Source organism: Octopus bimaculoides, chromosome 2, assembly GCF_046866305.1.
Source record: "Octopus bimaculoides isolate indiv1 chromosome 2, ASM4686630v1, whole genome shotgun sequence".
Lineage (NCBI taxonomy): Eukaryota > Metazoa > Mollusca > Cephalopoda > Octopoda > Octopodidae > Octopus > Octopus bimaculoides.
Genome location: NC_142929.1, coordinates 53,248,423 through 53,268,857, shown reverse-complemented (window position 1 = coordinate 53,268,857; position 20,435 = coordinate 53,248,423). Strand labels below are relative to the sequence as shown.

The 20,435-nt window shown below is 34.7% G+C and overlaps 1 pseudogene; it reads right to left on the bottom strand.

Annotated features, from left to right (window-relative positions):
* The window catches only part of LOC149137062 (uncharacterized), a 49,874-nt pseudogene that overhangs the window by 14,612 nt on the left and 14,827 nt on the right, over positions 1 to 20,435 (bottom strand).

The following is a 20,435-nucleotide window of genomic DNA, read 5'->3' as shown; positions in this document are numbered from 1 at the left end:
TCTTAAGAAGAAAGTGGTCAGTTATGTGTTAGATTAAATGCTTTAGTTTCAACGATGAAGATCTATGGAAATATGTATCTGCGTTTAGTATTCTTAGTTGAAAAGAAAAGTGAATTGAAGGAAACGAAATGAAAGGAGGAATGAAGAAGAAAGAAAGGTGATATAAAAATTGATCGATATATCACAGAGAAAATACTTAAAAAAGAGTAAACTAAACATATAGAGACTCTAAGAAATAGCAGTTTCCTTTTTGGTTTCAGTGCTAAAAGCCAAGTATTTTGTTTGTTATATGATATGCTAGTGTTAATAATCGAATTGTCTTTTTCTCTCTCTTGTGTCAACATCTCGCATCACATCTCTCTTTCTACGTATCCATCTTTAACGCTGTCATTTTCAAAATCTATTTTACTATTTGTTTGTCTTTCTATCTTTTCCACTTTTCTCCTAACTGAAGGTCATAACTCACGTTTTTCAACTGACATTGTATTCTAATTGTTCGTTGATTGATCTGTTCTGATCTCAGTATTTAATAAAGCAATATATGTAACTTGAATTTGTTTTTAAACGGGAGTAGTCAATTTAGGGGGAGTTGTAAGTCAATATGTCTTTCATTGTTTTATGTCTTAATTGATGTTTATTTCTCTTCATGTAACTCTACTTCTGTTGTTACTTTCTTCGGTTTACAGAAATCATTTATTATATTTTATTTCCTTCCTATTTAACTATTTCGATTCAATGGCCTCCTGTCAGGCCTCCATTTAAGAACACATGTTTCTTATATTTGAATATAATAGATTTCGATTAGATAGACACAGTTTCTGTACACTCTTTCTCTGATACCATAAAGAGAAATAGAAGATTTGGATTAAAAATGGAAATGTTCAAATTTCCTGACAGCTATTATTTCTATATTATTAAGAACCTCGAGCTGAAGTTACGACCATAAAATTACTATAATGATAGAGTATTGTATTTATGGATGTATGTGTGCAAGTATTGGAACGCCTTTGTGATTCTGTGAACGTGAGAGAAACTCTTTTTAGAAGCAAATTGAAAGATAGAAATTCTTAATGTGCTGCGAATAGACATGTGTAGATTAAAAATAAAGTGGATTTGAATACAATCATGTGCATGCGTATACGTATACCTGTATGAGTATATGTGTATACATATACCTGTATGCGTATATGTTTATACACGTACACACAGAGACACACCTACACACATAATCTCACACTGTTTGTGTATGACAGAAAAAGCGATAAACTTACGTGAGAGAGATGGGTGGGGAGTAAACTTACGAGGGAAAGGGGAGATTAAACATACGAACGTGTGCCTTTCGTTAAACACACATTTAAGTAAACAAAAACTGCATATTACAATTTGTTTTTGTATTTGGGACCAAAACAACATATTAATTTGATTTGTTTCAGTATTTACTAAAACCTCATCAGTTATCAGTTATTCATTCCTACTTATGAAGAGAAGATAACCTATAAGCATTTATAGTAAACATGCACTCCAACAAAACTCAACTGGTTTGTCTAATTTACATATGACGTACTCACTGTCTAATTTACAAATGAAGTACTCACTGTCAACCATAGGATAGAAAGAAACTTAAGATAAACATACGAGTCACCGTCGGTAGTCATTCTTAGTGAACTATCCTTTATTGGAATAGAAAGACCATATGGCACTTTACGTGTCATCTTTAAAGTAGTGAACAAAGCGAAAATGCGAGTACAAGTAATGCGCGATACACCTGCCAATAAGCTGCTCTTGCAGTATTTGGTAAGAAGAAACGCAAGGTTAAAGCCAGAGTTATCGGAAACGTTATCGTCTTCCGGCTAGTTGTCACTTTCTGATATAAAATGGGCAGGCGTTCAGTACTGATGTAACGTTTGCAAATGTAGGATCACCATAGACAAACAAGACCTCCTATCCCCGCAAGACCACAAACAAATACCACAATTGTGTCTTCTATATGGTACTGAAAAGAAGACCTTAAAGTTCAGCAGTGAAAATAATTGACGCAGCTACTAGACTTGTGGGAGCAAAACCCATCTGTCTAAACTCTGTCTGCACTGAAAGTTTAAAGGCAGCAACAAACCATAGAGGTTGTCGGCTGTAGGATGATACGCACAACATGTTAATCAGCAAATTAAATTCCTTGTCTTCTTTAACGAGCCATGGCACTCAAAAAAATCTCCTTCTCTCAACCACAACCGATAAAGGCAAGAAGAATTACTCACAGAAAAACAATACTAGCTACAACTAAACGACTAAGAAGTACCCAATCCATAGTATAGTAGCACCACCCCGCCCATTGATAAGGACAGGGACCAGAAGGAGGCCGATAGAGACAAGCAGAATTCTTTTTAAAAAGTTCAAATAAAAACAAAATTTAAAGGTATCAAAAGTACGAGGTACGATGCTGCGAAGAAACTCTGTCTGTTGAGAGATAACACGTACGTAAGGAAGGAGAACTAATGCCATGCGAATTAGAACCGTCTTCCAACTTGCAACGAAATGAAACACACAGTCATCCCCAAGAAAGCCAATGCTTTGAAAGGAATCCTATACAGTATACACAAGGAATCTCCAAATGAGGTATAGATTGAGAAAGAATAGGATCGCATATTAAACAGCATATAAAAAACAAATGACAGTTCAAATTCCAGGTTAACTTTGTAACGTATTATGTTTTAACGATCCAAAAAACCTGACTCCCTCACTTGTGCAATGTAACACAAGAACACAAGAACTCATCAAGAAAGAGTTCAGAATCTCCAACTTTGAACACCATGAGTTTATTCTTTCGGGGTCGATAAATAAGTAACAGTTGAGTTCTGCGAGCGATGTAATGGACTTACTCCCCCATCCAAAATTGCTGGCCTTATGCCAAAATTTGTAACTACTATCATTTTGAAAGCAATAAAACAAAATAGTGCTTTTAAAGGTACTCGTGACTTTGTAAAGGCTTCAGTAATTCTATTGGGTTAGTGCATAATTATTGCGGCTTTTTTCAACAAATTTTATTCAACAAAAACAATAACAACATGCAACAAAAACATCTTTAAATGATTATTCCGGAGCATATTCACCATCTATTTCAACTACTGCTCCCTATTTGCTTGGCAGACGGTCAGACCGTCCTTTAAAGATGTTTTTGTTAAATATTGTTATTGTTTTTATTGAATAAAATTTGTTGAAAAAAATCCGCAATAATTATGCACCAACCCAATACTATGATTTTATCGCTTTACATTCCTTATTTTAAAATATATTAATTCCAAAAGAATTTTGAAGCAACATTATTCAGTTTGATAGGGTCTCCGTTAGTTAGATTTAGATTTATACTTTTCATTAATGCTTGTCTCAGACTTCATGAAATTTATTGAAACCACCAAAGCAAGAACTATGATTGACACGAAACCAACGTTTTCGGGATTTTTTTCAGTGTCTTCAAAATTATGTTACCAATATAGGCGTAGGAGTGGCTGTGTGGTAAGTATCTTGCTTACGAGCCACATGGTTCCGGGTTCAGTCCCACTGCGTGGCACCTTGGGCAAGTGTCTTCTACTATAGCCTACGGGCCGACCAAAGCCTTGTGAGTGGATTTGGTAGACGGAAACTGAACGAAGCCCGTCGTATATATGTATATATGTATATATCCATGTGTGTGTGTATATGTTTGTGTGTCTGTGTTTGTCCCCCCCCCCCCCATCATCGCTTGACAACCGATGCTGGTTTGTTTACGTCCCCGTAACTTAGCGATTCGGCAAAAGAGACCAGATAGAATAAGTACTAGGTTTACAAAGAATAAGTCCTGGGGTCGATTTGCTCGACTAAAGGCGGTCAAATGACTGAAACAAGTAAAAGAGTAAAAGAGTAAAAGAGTAATACATAGTATACATTCTTAGAAAGGAAGCTGGATTAAATATATACACAATCAGATTACAATGTGATCAGTAATCACACAAACCATACTGATTTATTTATATATTGAAGTTTTTTGAAAGAGAGATTCCCGCTCGTATGAAAGAAAAATTATAGTACTTTATATTTCAAATTATCATTCTATATAATTCTATCAGCCTTAGTAAACTTCTTGTCTAAAAATATTCTTGTACAATTTTCCTTCGTTAAAATCTGTAAGATCCATGTGATTAAGAGTTCACCTCACTTTTTCCTGATTGGTAGAGACTATACGCTATTATAATTAATGCTAATGATTTCTACAGTACCCATTTTTACCATCCACTTCATCCACTGTATGTTCTTCAATATGACAGTCTAACTATCACTAAGCAATATCTAATCATGGTTATCAAACAAATAGTAATAGACTGTTCATTATCTGCCATAGACAAGAGTTGAGTAAAAACGAAAATGATGTTTACATTTATCCTAAACTATGTTCAGACGTACTACAAGATATAAATTGGTTGAAAGAATCGGGATGAATACATATTTCAGCTTCTTAGTTTACTAACGAGTGATGGCGGCAATAGTAATGTATATAATTTTACATGTCTTTACTACTTACCCTAATATATGATTAAGTTTTATTCACAAAATATCCTCAAAGCAATGGGCTTGATATGAATTAAAAGAGAATTGAGTGTGTATGCTTACCAGAATGATCATAATCATGCATACACATTTATAAAGATTGTTGTCTGCAAATTGTCGTCATAGCATGCTTGTTTGTGCATTTTTCCGCTAAGGAGAATCAAATTACAAACATCTGATTAACTTCATAATGTATAAGCATCGCTGAAAATAGTTTTAAAGTGAATGAACAACACGAGCCGTGTATCCGACTTCAAAATTGTAAATATGACTTTTGATTATATTTGTTTTTCAAATTTCTGTCCATTAGAAGATCCGATTTTCAGTAACCCACAAACAAGGCTCACTGGAATTTATACAACTAGTTGATTGTGTTTGTATGTATGAACATAAGTTTGTATGCTTATTCACATGTATGTACATATGCGTATGCATATGTTTGCATGCATGTCATTACGTTTGAATGTTTCTTTTTTATTTGAGTATCACTGAAATATATATATTTATAAGGAAGGAACATGCTTTTAGCTATGAAACAAAGCCTCTTCATTGGTTTCCAGACAACGGCAAAAATAATGAGTTACATGACATGCACTAAATTGTTGGTTGTCAACTGGGGCCCATTTGGCTCTTGGAGGTCCGTATAAGATTTTGCTGTTAAAATTTGTGCAATAAACTGGTTATCTTTCTACAATATACAAAATATTTATACATTTTTTTAATACAATTCCTGTTATTTAATCATAAAAATATAATAGCTTTTAGACACGGAATGGTTATGAGGGCTTCACCCTATGAATAAGATAAGAATTAATGGGGTCCATAGAAAACTATATATTATTCATATATATGTTCTAATTTTTCGTATCTACCGCGCATGTGCGGTTTCTTATCGGCAGCAAATACAAAAAATGCCGATATATGAAAAATTATAACATATAAGCACAGGGCATGTTTCTATGTATTGCCTCGTGTCTATATGTTAATTTTTGCTTTCCTGGTGACGGTAGCTGGCCTAGAAAATTATTTTATTTTGCTGAAAATAGCTTGAAACCATTGGTTCAGGAAATTCATGGTAAATGCTTTTATTTTTCATTCCCCTTCGAAATTATCCCTAATTGTTGTTTGGAGTTTGACTGCTCCTTCTAGCGGGTCAGATGTCCTATTATGGACATCTCTCTTATGTGTTTAAATGTACACTGTATGCATATATATATATATATATATATATATATATACGATGGGATTCTTTCAGTTTCCGTCTACCAAATCTAATCACAAGGCTTTGTTCGGCACGAGGATCTAATAGACTACACTTGCCCAAAGTTCTACAGAGTGGGACTAAACCCGGAACTATGAAGCTGGGAAGCAAACTTCACATAGCCACGCCTGAGCAGTTGTCTATAAATGTTGCCTTTCATACTGCTTTATAAGTAAATGTATACCTCTGCAGGGCAAATAACCTTTAGAAAAATTCATAATCTTTCTTTGGTCTCTCCAACAACTATATCAAGCCTGACATATGCATTGGACGAAAGTTTCAGTGGAAATATTACATCAATATTCCTTGTGCTGGAACGTATTCTATGTATATTCAGAATTTATTAAAAAATTTCTTAGGAGTCGATAAACATTGGTTCCTATCTCCAAAACAACTATTGTTTTTATTAGCAATTAGAAAAAGTGTAGATTTGTAGTAAGAAGCTTGCTTCCCAGCCACAAGGTTCTAGGTTCAGTCCCACAGCGTAGTATCTTGGGCAAGTGTCTTATACTATAGCCACGGGCTGCCCAAATCCTTGTGAGTGGATTTGGTAGACGGAAACTGAAAGAAGTCGTCGTGTGTGTGTGTGTGTGTGTGTGTGTGTGTGTGTGTGTGTGTGTGTGTGTGTGTGTGTTGTGCCTGTGTTTATCCTCCTACCATCGCTTAACAAGCGATGTTGGTGTGTCTACATCTCTGTGATACAGCGATTCGGCAAAAGAACCGATAAAATAAGTACTAGGCTTGCAAAGAATAAGTTTTGGAGTCGATTTCTTTGACTGCAAAAAAACCTTTAAGGCAGTGCTCAGGCATGGCCGCAGTCAAATGACTGAAACAAGTAATAGAGTAAAAGAGTAAAAGGATAGTCACGTATGACTATCCAGTTCATGTTTTTTGACTTGATGGTTTCTTAAGCTATCTAATTGAATCCCCGCCTTCACACATTTCCTTTTGTTCTTTTGTTTTGTAATAGCAATAGAGGTACTCTCCTTAACACTTGATTACCTGGTTAACTCTTTTAACTAATAGTAAATAGAGAAGGCGCGTAGCCTAGTGGTTAGGATGTTTCACTCACGATCGCTAGGTCGTGGGTTCAATTGCCTGATTGGGCGGTGCGTTGTGTTCTTGAGCAAAATACTTCATTTCGCGTTGTTCCAATCCCCCTTTCGATCTTTCGATCAGGGCGTAATGTTGGTCTATTCGCCTAGCCAGTGGGGTGGTGTCACTTGAAGGCTAAAACAATGCAAAAACCAATGTGACCAGCGATGTTTAATAACATCTGATAGCCTGGTCGTTCACGTAGTCACGTGAAATAGTTACTGCTTTGCAGTTTTATAACCATTTATACATATAAACATCTCATTTCCTTCATTTCTGTCTTTCAAGTGTCTGTATTAGTAATTCTCTACCTTCCGATATAGCAATTTTAATTGACTCACTTACTAATTAGCTAACAAATAAGCTAGCTGCTTCAGTAGCACTTAATCACGCTGGAATTTAATTTTATTTCATAAACCTGCTTGTTCCAACGAACTTTGTGTATTACTTTTCCATTCCATTTTTGGTACCAAGAATCACTGATGTGTTTTGTTATATGTGTATGTACTCTGTCAATCCATTTCATCAGGCTTCCTTAGAATAAATAACAAGCAACTATTGCCTTCGACAAGTTTGTTATCTTTATGAATACCGTCACTGCGTCTCTTTATGGCTTGCCCTGTAATTTTATTGTCAGTAATCCCTCTCCCTTCATCTGCCATCTTACTACACTACAAATTATCATGTCTTCCCTCAGGCATTTATTTATTCCTTTATAATCATCCCTGTTGCCGATGCTGCCATCATAATTATCAGCATTACTTTTGTTATTATTATTACTAGTGTTTACTTCTTAATGGTCTCGTTATCATTAGTACTTTCTTCATTCCGACCTTTTATATTATGCGCAATGTCTTGTGGCCATTAAAGGAAAATCCACCTCCTCTTCACCAGAACCACCACCACCACCACCACCACCATCATCATCATCATCATCATCATCCTTTCGGAGTCGATGAAATAAGTACTAGTTACGCACAGGGGTCGAAGTAATCCACTATCCCCCTCCCCAGGCAAATTTCAGGCCTTGTGCCATTAATAGAAAAGAATATTATTATTATTATTATTATTCAGTAGTTTTATTTTTATAACGTGCTTTCACTTCACTACCGAGCGCAGCTCTGTGCGCCTTGGGTATGTGCTGTGGTTTGCTGTGGTGCTCTTATGTTTACTGTATTGAAAGTGTTTTGCGTAGAATGTGTGCAGTACCCAGTAGTGCAATTTTCTGTATGTTATATATATTTGTAAGTCCTGGTGTTTTTGTTATGTATTTGTCTGAATATTTTTTTATTATACCTAAGGCACCTACTATGATAGGAATTGTTTCTGTTTTTAGGTTCCACATTCGAGTTATCTCTATTTCCAGGTCTTTGTATTTTGAAAGTTTTTCCATTTCTTTTAGAGAAACGTTGTCATCTGCTGGTTTTGATACATCAATTAGAAAGCATTTTTTTTCTTCATGATCTTTGACAACTATATCTGGTCTATTTGCCTTAATTTCTCTATCTGTGTGTATTGGCATATCCCAGAGTATGGTTGCTTTCTCGTTTTCTGTGACCTTTTCTGGCGTGTGTTTATAACATCTTTTTTCTGTTGCTATTCCATAATGTTGGCATAGCTTCCAGTGTATATAGGTCCCAGCTCTGTCGTGTCTGTGAATATATTCCTTCTTAGCCAGGACTGGGCAGCCAGAGATAATATGATTTATTGTTTCTTGTCGATCTCCACATATTCTACAGTTACTTGTTATATTTCTTTTCATTATGTGTTTTTGGTAATTTCTGGTGGGGAGGCTTTGGTCTTGTGCAGCAATTAAAAATCCTTCAGTCTCTGCTTTGAGTCCTGAGCTTCTCAGCCATTGCTGGGATTTTTCTCTGTCTATTTCTTTCGCATTTAGTTTAGCCCAGTATTTACCATGTAGGGGCTTTTCTTGCCATCGTTTTATCATGGTCCGTTGCTGTTCTAGTTTTAGTTTGGATTTCATTTGTTTTATAGCTTTTGTTGTTTCTTCTTCTTCTTCTTCGTATTTGTTAGGTAGATTGATTTCTTGTTTGTATTTGTCAGCTTCCTTAAATACTGAAAACAGTTTTTTGTTTTGCTCGTGTTTTGTGGCTATTTGTATTAGTTTCTCTTGCTTCTGGAGTAGGTATTTTTGCAGTCCTATGGTGGTTATTTTATAATAGTTTTCTAGCTGTATAAGACCCCTGCCACCTTCTGTGCGTTGTATATATAGCCTTTCTATGTCAGATTTTGGGTGGTGCATCCTATATCCTGTCATTATTTTTCTTGTTTTCCTGTCTATTTTACATAGTTCGTTTAGTGTCCAGTTAAGGATGTTGTAGCTGTAGCTTATAACTGGGACAGCTAAAGTGTTGATACCCATTATCTCGTTTTTAGCATTGAGCTCTGTTTTTAGTATTGATCTAACTCGTCTATAGTACTCTTTCTTTATTTTTTCTTTCATTTGTGTATGTTGTATCCTATCTAGTTCATTGACTCCTAAATACTTATATGGTTGGCTTTCGTCTAGTTCTCTTATTTCATTGGCTTTATCTAGTGTTATATTGCTACTTTTAACTAATTTTCCTCTTTTCAGGGTTGCTTTGGCACATTTTTCTAATCCGAATTTCATTTCTATTTCCTTGGTAAAGCCGTGTACTGTCTGTAGTAGTGTTTCTAGCTCTTTGTCGTTTTTTGCATATAATTTTAGGTCATCCATATATAGAAGGTGGCTGACTGTTTTTCCATAGCATTTGTAACCGCATCCAGTTCTATTTAGCAATTCTGTTAAAGGTGTGAGTGCCAGGCAGAACAGGAGTGGAGAGAGCGTGTCTCCCTGGAATATTCCTCTTCTAATGGGGATGGCTTCCGTTTTCACAAGTCCCTCTTTTGTTTGGAGCTGTAGCACTGTCTGCCATTTGTTCATTGAGTGCTCTATGTATTTTATGATAATTGGTGCCACCTTGTTTATGGCTAGTGTTTCCAGAATCCACGTGTGGGGAACACTGTCGAAAGCCTTTTGGTAGTCCACCCAGGCCATACTGAGGCCTTTCTTCTTTCTGCGGCTGTCTTCAGTTATGGCTTTATTGATCAATAATTGATCTTTACAGCCGTATGAGCCCTTGCAGCATCCCTTCTGCTCTTCTGGAAACAGGTTGTTATTTTCCAGGTGTTTACTCAATCTCTGCGATATTATTGCAGTAAAGGCTTTGTAGATCGTAGGGAGACAGGTTATAGGTCTATAGTTTTGTGGTTTCTCCGTTTCCGTGGATTTGGGGATTAAGATGGTTTTCCCTTTTGTTATTATTATTATTATTATTATTATTATTATTATTATTATTATTATTATTATTATCATCATCATCATCATCATCATCATCATCATTATTATTATTATTATTATTGTTATTATTATTATTATTATTATTATTATTATTATTATTCAGTAGTTTTATTTTTATAACGTGCTTTCACTTCACTACCGAGCGCAGCTCTGTGTGCCTTGGGTATGTGCTGTGGTTTGCTGTGATGCTCTTATGGTTACTGTATTGAAAGTGTTTTGCGTAGGATGTGTGCAGTGCCTAGTAGTGCTATTTTCTGTATGTTATATATACTTGTTAGTCTTGGTGTTTTTGTTATGTATTTGTCTGAATATTTATTTATCATACCTAATGCGCCTACTATGATAGGAATTGTTTCTGTTTTCAGACTTAGCATTCGAGTTACCTCTGTTTCCAGGTCTTTGTATTTTGAAAGCTTCTCTATTTGTTTTAGAAAAACGTTGTCATCTGTTGGTAATGATGCATTAATTAGAAAGCTTCTTTTTTTTTCTTGATGATCTCTGACAGCTATATCCGGCCTATTGGCCTTAATTTCTCTATCTGTGTGTATTGGCATATCCCAGAGTATGATTGCTTTCTCATTTTCTGTGACCTTTTCTGGCGTGTGTCTATACCATCTTTTTTCTGCTGCTATTCTGTAGCGTTGGCGTAGCTTCCAGTGTATATAAATCTCAACTCTGTCGTGTCTGTGAATATATTCCTTCTTAGCCAAGACTGGGCAGCCAGAGACAATATGGTTTATTGTTTCTTGTCCATCTCCACATTTTCTGCGGTTACTTGTGTTTCTTTTCATTACATGGTTTTCTTAATTTCTGGTGAGAAGGCTTTGGTCTTGTGTGGCAATTAAAAATCCTTCAGTCTCTGCTTGAGTCCTGAACTCCTCAGCCATTGTTAGAATTTTGCTTTGTCTATTTCTTTTGCATTTAGTTTAGCCCAGAATTTGCCATGAAGGGGCTTTTCTTGCCATCGTTTTTTCATGATCCGTTGCTGTTCCAGTTTTAGTTTGGATTTCATTTGTTTTACAGCTTTTGTTGTTTCTTCTTTTTCTTCATAGTTATTAGGTACAATGACTTCTTTTTTGTATTTGTCAGCTTCCTTAAAGATTGAAAACAGTTTTTTTGTTTTGTTCGTGTTTTGTGACGATTTCTATTAGAGTGCCTTGTTTCTGAAGTAGGTATTTTTGCAGTCCTATGGTGGTTAGTTTGTAATAGTTTTCTAGCTGTATAAGTCCTCTACGTTGTATATATAACCTTTCTATGTCAAATTTTGGGTGGTGCATCCTAAATCTTATCATTATTTTTCTTGTTTTCCTTTCTATTTTGATTAATTCATTTAGAGTCCAGTTAAGGATATTGTAGTTGTAACTTATAACTTGGACGGCAAGAGTGTTGATAGCTATTATCTTGTTTTTAGCATTGAGTTCTGTTTTCAGTATTAATCTAACTCGTCTATAATATTCTTTTCTTATTTTCTCCTTCATTTGTGTGTGTTGTATCGTATCTAGTTCATTGATTCCTAAATATTTGTATGTCTGGCTTTGGTCTAATTCCCTTATTTTATTTGCTTTCTCTAGTGCGATGTTGCTACTCTTAACTAGCTTTCCTCTTTTCATGATTGCTTAGGCACAGTTTTCTAAGCCAAATTTCATGTTTATTTCTTTAGTAAATCCATGTACTGTCTGTAGTAATGTTTCCATTAAGACAGCGAGCTGGCCAGATCGTTAGCACGCTGAACGAAATGCTAAGCGGTGTTTCGCCCGTCACTACGTTCTAATTTCAAATTTGCTTTGTCAAGTCCATACATGTTGCAAAGTGTCCAATAGATAATCCTTGCTATATTGTCATGACGTCTCCTATATTCTTTCTGAGCTTGTGGCGTTCATTGACTGGTAATATGGCATACGGTTTCACCATTTTGCCCACAAATTCTGCACTTATCACTTTCTGATGTGTTATCTACTGTGTATTTGATGTAATTCGTTCTTAGCGATTGCTCTTGGGTAGCACAGATTAGAGCCTCCGTTTTCGGTTTTAAATCACGTTTAGTTATCCATAGCGATCTTTTTTTCTGTCTGTCATATCTTCAACATCCCTATGAAATTGTCCATGCATTCTTTTCTTTATCCACCTATTTTCAGTTTCATTCATTCTCAAGTGCTTATTATTATTATTATTATTATTATTATTATTATTATTATTATTATTATTATTATTATTATTATTATTATTATTATTATTATTATTAACTATTATTTTATTATCATTATGAAGGTGGCGAGATGGCAGAATCGTTAGCGCATCAGTCAACAACTAAACGGTATTTCTTCCTGCTGTTTACTTCTAGCGTTCAAATCCAATACAGATGGGATAATATACTGTAAGATATTCGCTTTGCGAATCTGAAATGCTATCAGTCCTTAAGAGAAATGTTGTAGTCGGTTAAATTATCTTTATATTACTGGTTCTTATATCTACTAAAGGAGGAAGCCTCTCCGTGACCGTGCACCTGGTTGAAATTGTAGTTTAATTTCCCTCCAAATCTTCCTTGCTGTCTTCAAAAGGAAAGATCTGCTCTATAATTAATTCTCTGAGATAGTGAATGATGTAACGATCGACTACGACTTGAACCTTGAGTTACATAACAATATTAGTTGCAATGACTGTTATTTTTTTTCATTTTTTAAGTTCATTCCAACAAGGTTTGATTAGTGAACTTAATTAGTGTTAATCATTTAAGCTAGAGCTCTATAATCTCTGCACGCATTATTTCCACCGTGAATATATAAGTAAAATAGTCGAAATATCATTAAAACGTTATATTGTTGTTGTTGTTTTTGTTGTTGTTGTTGTTGCCCTCTGCTGCTGCTGCTGCTGCTGCCGCCTTCGTTGTCATCATTCGTGAGGAGCCGTAGCCAAGTGGTTAGGTGGTAGAACTCGCGATTATAATGGTCGTGGTTCTGACCGAATGATGCGCTGGGGCAAAGCACTTCTTGCATTGTTCCAATTCATTCAGATCAAAATAAGTATGTCTGCGTCTGTCTGAAGAGTAGTGTATTGTTATGGAGACGCAATCATGCGACAAATTTAGATTGAAACACTCTTCATAAATGAAAATAATGGCTACACTTATGGCAGCTGGATTGGAATCTACGAAGTCACAACACACATGAAATTTTCACGGAGTGATAAGAATGAAAATTTTATTCTACAGTTATCTAAATTTCAAAATTTGCTATGGAACTCTAAGCGCTAAAATAATTAACCACGCGAAAATAACAAAGTATCATCTGTGTGTACGTTACGTGTGTATATGTACATGGACACTATGATACAATATATAGTCTGTGCCCCACTCATTCTCCTTTTAATCATTTCGTTTCGTATGCACGTTTGCATGATATATTTATTTCTTTATTGCCCACTGGGGGCTAAACATAGAGGGGACAAACAAGGACAGACAAGGGGTTAAGTCGATTACATTGACCTCATTGCGTAACTGGTACTTATTTAATCGGCGCTGAAAGGGTGAAAGGCAAAGTCGACCTCGGCGGAATTTGAACTTAGAACGAAGCGGCAGACAAAATACCGCTAAGCATTTCGCCCGGCGTGCTAGCAATTCTGCCAGACCAACAGGTATTCATAAGAGGTCCTACATACACATTTACACGCACGCACATGTATGCATACATGCATTTATGTATATACGTATGTATATATGTCCTTTCCAAAACAGAAACCCCTGGAAAATGAAATGTAAAACATCTGCAACAATACAAAAACGTAACAGCTACACTATTTCCTATTAACATTAATAGCAACGAAAACAAATGCAAAATTAATTACTAAGCAAAATACTACAGAAAAAAAATGCTGCAAACGCTTAAAATAAAAACGCGTTTAGTAAAGACATTGTGAAAATAAAAAAAAATAATAATAGCTACAATAAAACTGTAAACATTTAAAAAATTAATAATTAAAAATAAATATGTAAATGATTCTCGATATATATATAACATATATATATATATATATATATATATATATATATATATATATATATATATATATATATATATATATATATATATATATATATATATGTGTATGTATGAATGTATGTATGTGTATATATATATATATATATATATATATATATATATATATATATATATATATATATATATATATATATATGTGTGTGTGTGTGTGTGTGTATATATATATATATATATATACACATACATACATTCATACGTACATTAATATATATGTATGTATGTATGTATGTATGTATGTATGTGTGTTTGTGTGTGTGTGTGTGTGTGTAAACATTTTATATATATATATATATATATATATATAATATGTGACAATTAGTTGGTAGTCATAATCAAACTCAGAGTTTCGGATGTCGGGGCTGAAGTCTGCTCCGGCATCTCATCGCTTATTAAGACTAACAAAAACGCTATGAAAAAAAAAAAACGTTGAATAAAGGGAAATTACTCCAATAGGCTTCGGGAATGTAAAACTTCGTTCATAGAATCTGCAAATGCATATGCACACGTGTACACATATACATACAAACGCACACACATACGTGTGAACATATACATACAAACACAAATATATATATATGTCTATACATATGTAAACATACATACATACATACATACATACAAAATACGCATACACGCACATACACAGGTATATATACCCATGCCCACATCATTATGCTCATATACACATCTCTATACACACATGCACATACATACGCGGATAGACGTATATACAAATAAAACAACATACGCAAAAACATAAACCGTAAAACATTCACATTCGCCGCAAAACTTGAATATACATATGTGTTCTATATGTATATACACAAATACACCCTCCTGTCTGTCAAACACATCTACACCTACAGATATATAAACGTATATACATACATGTATGAAAGAAGGAGACAAGTACAACAGGTAGAGTTTTACACTCGTATATATACAACCATTTGTACACATGTACAATGCACGCACATACACATTTGATATATACTACACGCGTATATAGTTACACAATTGTAAAGGGTGAAAAATAATATACAGAAATAATATATAAAGCAATAAAATATATATAAGAAATATATAACAAATGTTAAGACATATGAAAGGCTTGTACGTGGACATAATATAAAAAGCAGGTTCTATCTGTGATCTTGGTGGAGGGGAGTCCAAAAACGTAACCAATGTTTTGCCATATGTGGACATGACCAAAATGTTCAGTTCTTGAATTTAGACATGTAGCGGGGTCTAAAGAACTTTTCCAGATGAGCCATCTATCCATATCGCAAAGACCACACTTTTACTTTCCCCAAGCCTATTGGAGTAATTTCCCTTTATTCAACGTTTGTTTTTTTCATAGCTTTTTGTTTGTCTTAATAACTGATGAGATGCCGGAGCAGGCTTCAGCCCCGGCATCAGAAACTCTGAGTTTTATTATGACAACCAACTAATTGTCACATATTATATTTATAGATAAATTCCTTTATTTACATAATATCGAGGTCTCATTCATTCTTTTGTTGTCATATTATTATTATTATTATTATTATTATTATTATTATTATTATTATTATTATTATTATTATATGTACATATATAACTTTTTACAATGCAGTGATGCAGAAGTTTTTTCCAGTGCTCATAAAGTGTGAGAATACATGTATTTTTTTTTACGGATTGCCCACAGCTTGAATCTTCTTCCTCGTGAAAATTTGATAATTGTATCTTATTGATCGGTCCCTACTACTGTCTTATTCTTTCGCAGAACCATTTTTACTTTTTCCGTCCTTCTCTCACCAATAATTGATGTTCATACACACATACGTTTTTATATCCAGACATTTTCTCTTTCTCCACTCCTTTTTCCCGCACACACTCAAGCACGCACACGCACACACATATATGTAGTGTACTGTTCTGTTATTGGCGGGCTTAACTGAAAAACTACCATCCAGCGAGATATAAATATCATTTAATAAGCACAGAATGTAAATCGTAAATGTGAGTTATAATAAGTTTCATGCTCCAATAGTACATTAATCAGACGTTCTTGTATAGCGTGCAGTGTACAGCGCAGCAATCTTTCAGGTTCAAAATATATCGTATCTTCTCTCTCAAAGAAAATAAAAATACGAAGAAGAGAAGAAAGTAAATGAAAAAGGAAGCGAAAGGAAGGAGAGACTGGTAGATGGAGAAAAGTTGTGGCCCTTTTGGTCCTTTAAAATGACATATAACAATAGTTGGTGTTGTTCATTTCACATGGAAATGTTATAGTCACTAAGATTATTCCTAATGCGGAGAGGGTGATGTTTTAAGTTCGATAATAGAAACTTGTGTAAATGCTTGCACTTTATAAAAATCTCTAATCTAGAATTCAATTGGTCGGTGGAGATTTTAGATTAAAAACAGTTCTTTCGGTTATAAAAAGAGCCTGAAGGCCGTTCATCACCCGAATTGTTCGTAAACCGAAACTATTTTCCCATAGACATAGATACACGTAAATACATACATACATATATATATAAATACACACACACATATATGTGTGTATGCATCTATTATGTATTTTTTATTTATTTATTTATGTGTTTCAGCCAAGTGGCTGCGGTCATGCTGGTGCACCACCGTGAATGTATGTATGTATGTATGTATGTATGTATGCATACACAGGTAGATAGAGGCAGAGACAGAGAAAGAAAGAAAGAAAGAAAGAAAGAAAGAAAGAAAGAAAGAAAGAAAGAAAGAAAGAAAGGGAGACCAGAGCTTTAGCAGAAGAACCTTGCCCAAGGTGCCACGCTGAGGGACTGAATCCGGAGCCTAGTGGTTGCGAAGCAAACTTGTTACCACACATCCCCATATATACACATGTATGTATACGCCTATATATGCACACACTCACAAACGCACAAAAACACACACACACGCACGGAAACACCCTCCTACACACACATGCACACAAATATATATATATAATCCTCAGCGACAGAAGAAATATTAATGCCAAAAGGTAATCTTTATATCCAACTTGTCGTGGATGTTTTGTTTGGACGCTGAATACTCCATAATTTACCTTGCGAGGACCTCTTATATGGACGCTTGGTGCATAAAAGAATACACATTTAAATCGCTGACCGACAAGAATCGTCGGCTATGGGCACTAGAACAGCTAGATAACTTAATTTCGACGTTCGCCGTCTCTTCAGTTGCAGTAGTTGCATACAGCCAAATCTTACTGTAAGCGATATATGGAATTTCAGTTGACACTGATGCCGCAAATATATATGTACACAACCATACATACACTCATGTATACGCGTGTAAAATTTCAATTAAATAGTGTATTTTCGATTCAGTTACTCCACATTGTATATTAAATCTTACCACACTAATCCTTGTTTATAGCACACCTTGATAAATCACTGCTGTATAAATACATTTTTGATGAAATGTAATGCATAATTATACACAACTTAATACACACCCACTGGGGCGCGCGTGTGTTTATGATCACAAATAGGTATGTGTGTGTGTGTGCACAAATACAAATATATCAGTATTCTGTTTTAGATATATATATATATATGCTTCTATGGATGGATATATGTATATGTATGTATATATATATATATATATGTGTGTGTGTTGCATGTATGTGTGCGTGTTTTTGTAACCGTATTATATATTTGCTATATATATATATATATATATATATATATATATATATATATATACACATACACACACACACACACACATATATATATATACACACACACAATTGTATGTGCTTTTCTTTGTGTGTCTTTCTTTATGTCGCGGTTGTTCGATTGTCTGCGTACGTGTTTGTGCGTTGGGAGTGTATGTGTGTGTATACGTGAGTGTATATGTGTGTGTGTGTGCATGTCTGCATGTGAGCGAGTGCTTTTGCATCTGTGAAATCTGGGAATTGTATGGTTTACTATTCATTCGCACCGCTGCTTTTGGGATTTCTGCAATGAAGATAAAGGGAAGACATACATATTCTTCGAAAATGTTATTGCGTTAGATTATATAATTATATACTCTCACTGAATCATGTAACAGAAGCAGAAAATAATTAATTGAAAAGGTTGTTGCATTTTCAAAAATCTACATGCTTTGTAAACTCATCTAGTTATGTACATATACACTTGCATACGTACACAATTTCTCTGTTACTTTCCTTCCTGTCTTCCTTCCTGTCTTCCTTCCTTATTCCTTTCTTTCTATTTATCTATCTACTTGCCTATCTATCATGTCACTTTTGCTATATATATGCATGCATATATAGTCATATACTCTGGAACTGAAATAGCATGTCTAATGGGATGAAAGGGGAATGTGTGAAATGAAAATAACTTCGGACAACCAGTCGGAAATGTTTGCTTTGATCCCTGCAGTATAAACGTCTTGACAGCTAGTCTTGCGTCGTTACAGAATTTTAATGTTTTCGAATTTTGGTGCAGATCTTGTGGAGGAACAGAGCTAGAGTGAAGAGTGCTGAAAAATATTTTAGGTTAGTTGGCAGCATCGTTGAACCAACTTATACCATTAACATTGAACTGTTATCCATGGTCTTGTTAAGGTTATCTCTCAGATATTTAATGGAAATTATAGCCAGCACTGATTTTGTTACGACGTTTCGTATCCGAGACGTTGGGTGTAAATAAACTATGAGATCGAAAATGAAAAGAAGAGTAACGGGCTTATATACCATATTTCGAGAGTTTTTGCCCCTTCATCAGCACTCATCTAACCCCTTAATCATCCACGAAAATATTGCCTAAATCACCACTAAATATAGCGGTGTTACGTTACTGGCTATGCCAATTTTACATTTTAAACATATTCTTGGAAGCTGGTACGTATTGAATGGTAGTAGCGTTTATGTTCTGTTTTATATCATTTTCTTGGATCTAGAATTGCCCGTTTATGTAACCACTCATGGTTTCTATATTTCTGTTTGGAGACTTATTTCATTAACCTAATTTGACAAATGTTGATGATTGATCAATAATTTCTTGTATTTTAACAGTGTTACCCCTAAACATTGTGCAACTCTCATGTTGGTAGAAAGATTAAATTTTACCTCTCAGTTCCAAATATACTTTCCTTGATGCAAGTTTCAAATGACTGGCAAATGTCGACTGAAATCCTTAAATGCAAGATTGTATTTTTAGTCATCGTATTTGTATTACATAGGAGATCTTGTAAGGAGTGAGCGTAAATAAATTTATAGCAATTCCAGATAAGGCTACTGCAATAGTATTCGACTTGCTAGAAAGAACTTTCTTGTCAAAATTAGTTCAACGAAAAAGTTTTATCAGCCACAGCAAAACATCAAGAAAAACTATTTCCCCGGAGTCATATGTCACCAGTTGTTTGATCCTTATATAAGCTGCGTTTTGTTTTTCATCTGGAAATAAAATTAATATTTTGGGGGATCATACTGTTTCAGCTGTTGAATGTCATACTTAGTTGCCTGAAGGATCTCCTCATAGTCATGCAACTGCACTTTGTAAAGGAGCTGATAGTTCATACATTTCAAGATCCTTGGTAGTCACGAATGGTATAACATTTGCAACGAGGATCAGTGCTTCTGTAAAGCAGATCATCTCTAGGTATCGGTATATTTTTTTACTTTGTTTTTGTGTTTGATACGTATACCTTCTTGTCAAGTCGCCTTGGGGATTATGCCAAAGTCGCCGAGTGTATGTGTGTGTCTGTATATATATTATTATTATTATTATTATTATTATTATTATATTTAAGAGAGAAAAAAATCTTTTCCCCAATGTATAGAGTGCACTTTGAAGTGCTCAAGAGATTCGAACTTGGGGCGTTAGATGAATATAGAAATGAGAATCAAATTAGGAAAAGCAATACACATACATGCATTCAGCCATATGCATAAATTTTTTAAGATATATTTAATACGTCAAACATATTAAAAATATCTGGACATAGTAAAATATATGGACTTTTTCTACTTTAGGCACAAGGCCCGAAATTTGGGGGGAGGAGGCAGACAAAATACTGGTAAGTATTTCATCCGGTGTGCCAACGCTCCTGCCAGTTCACTGCC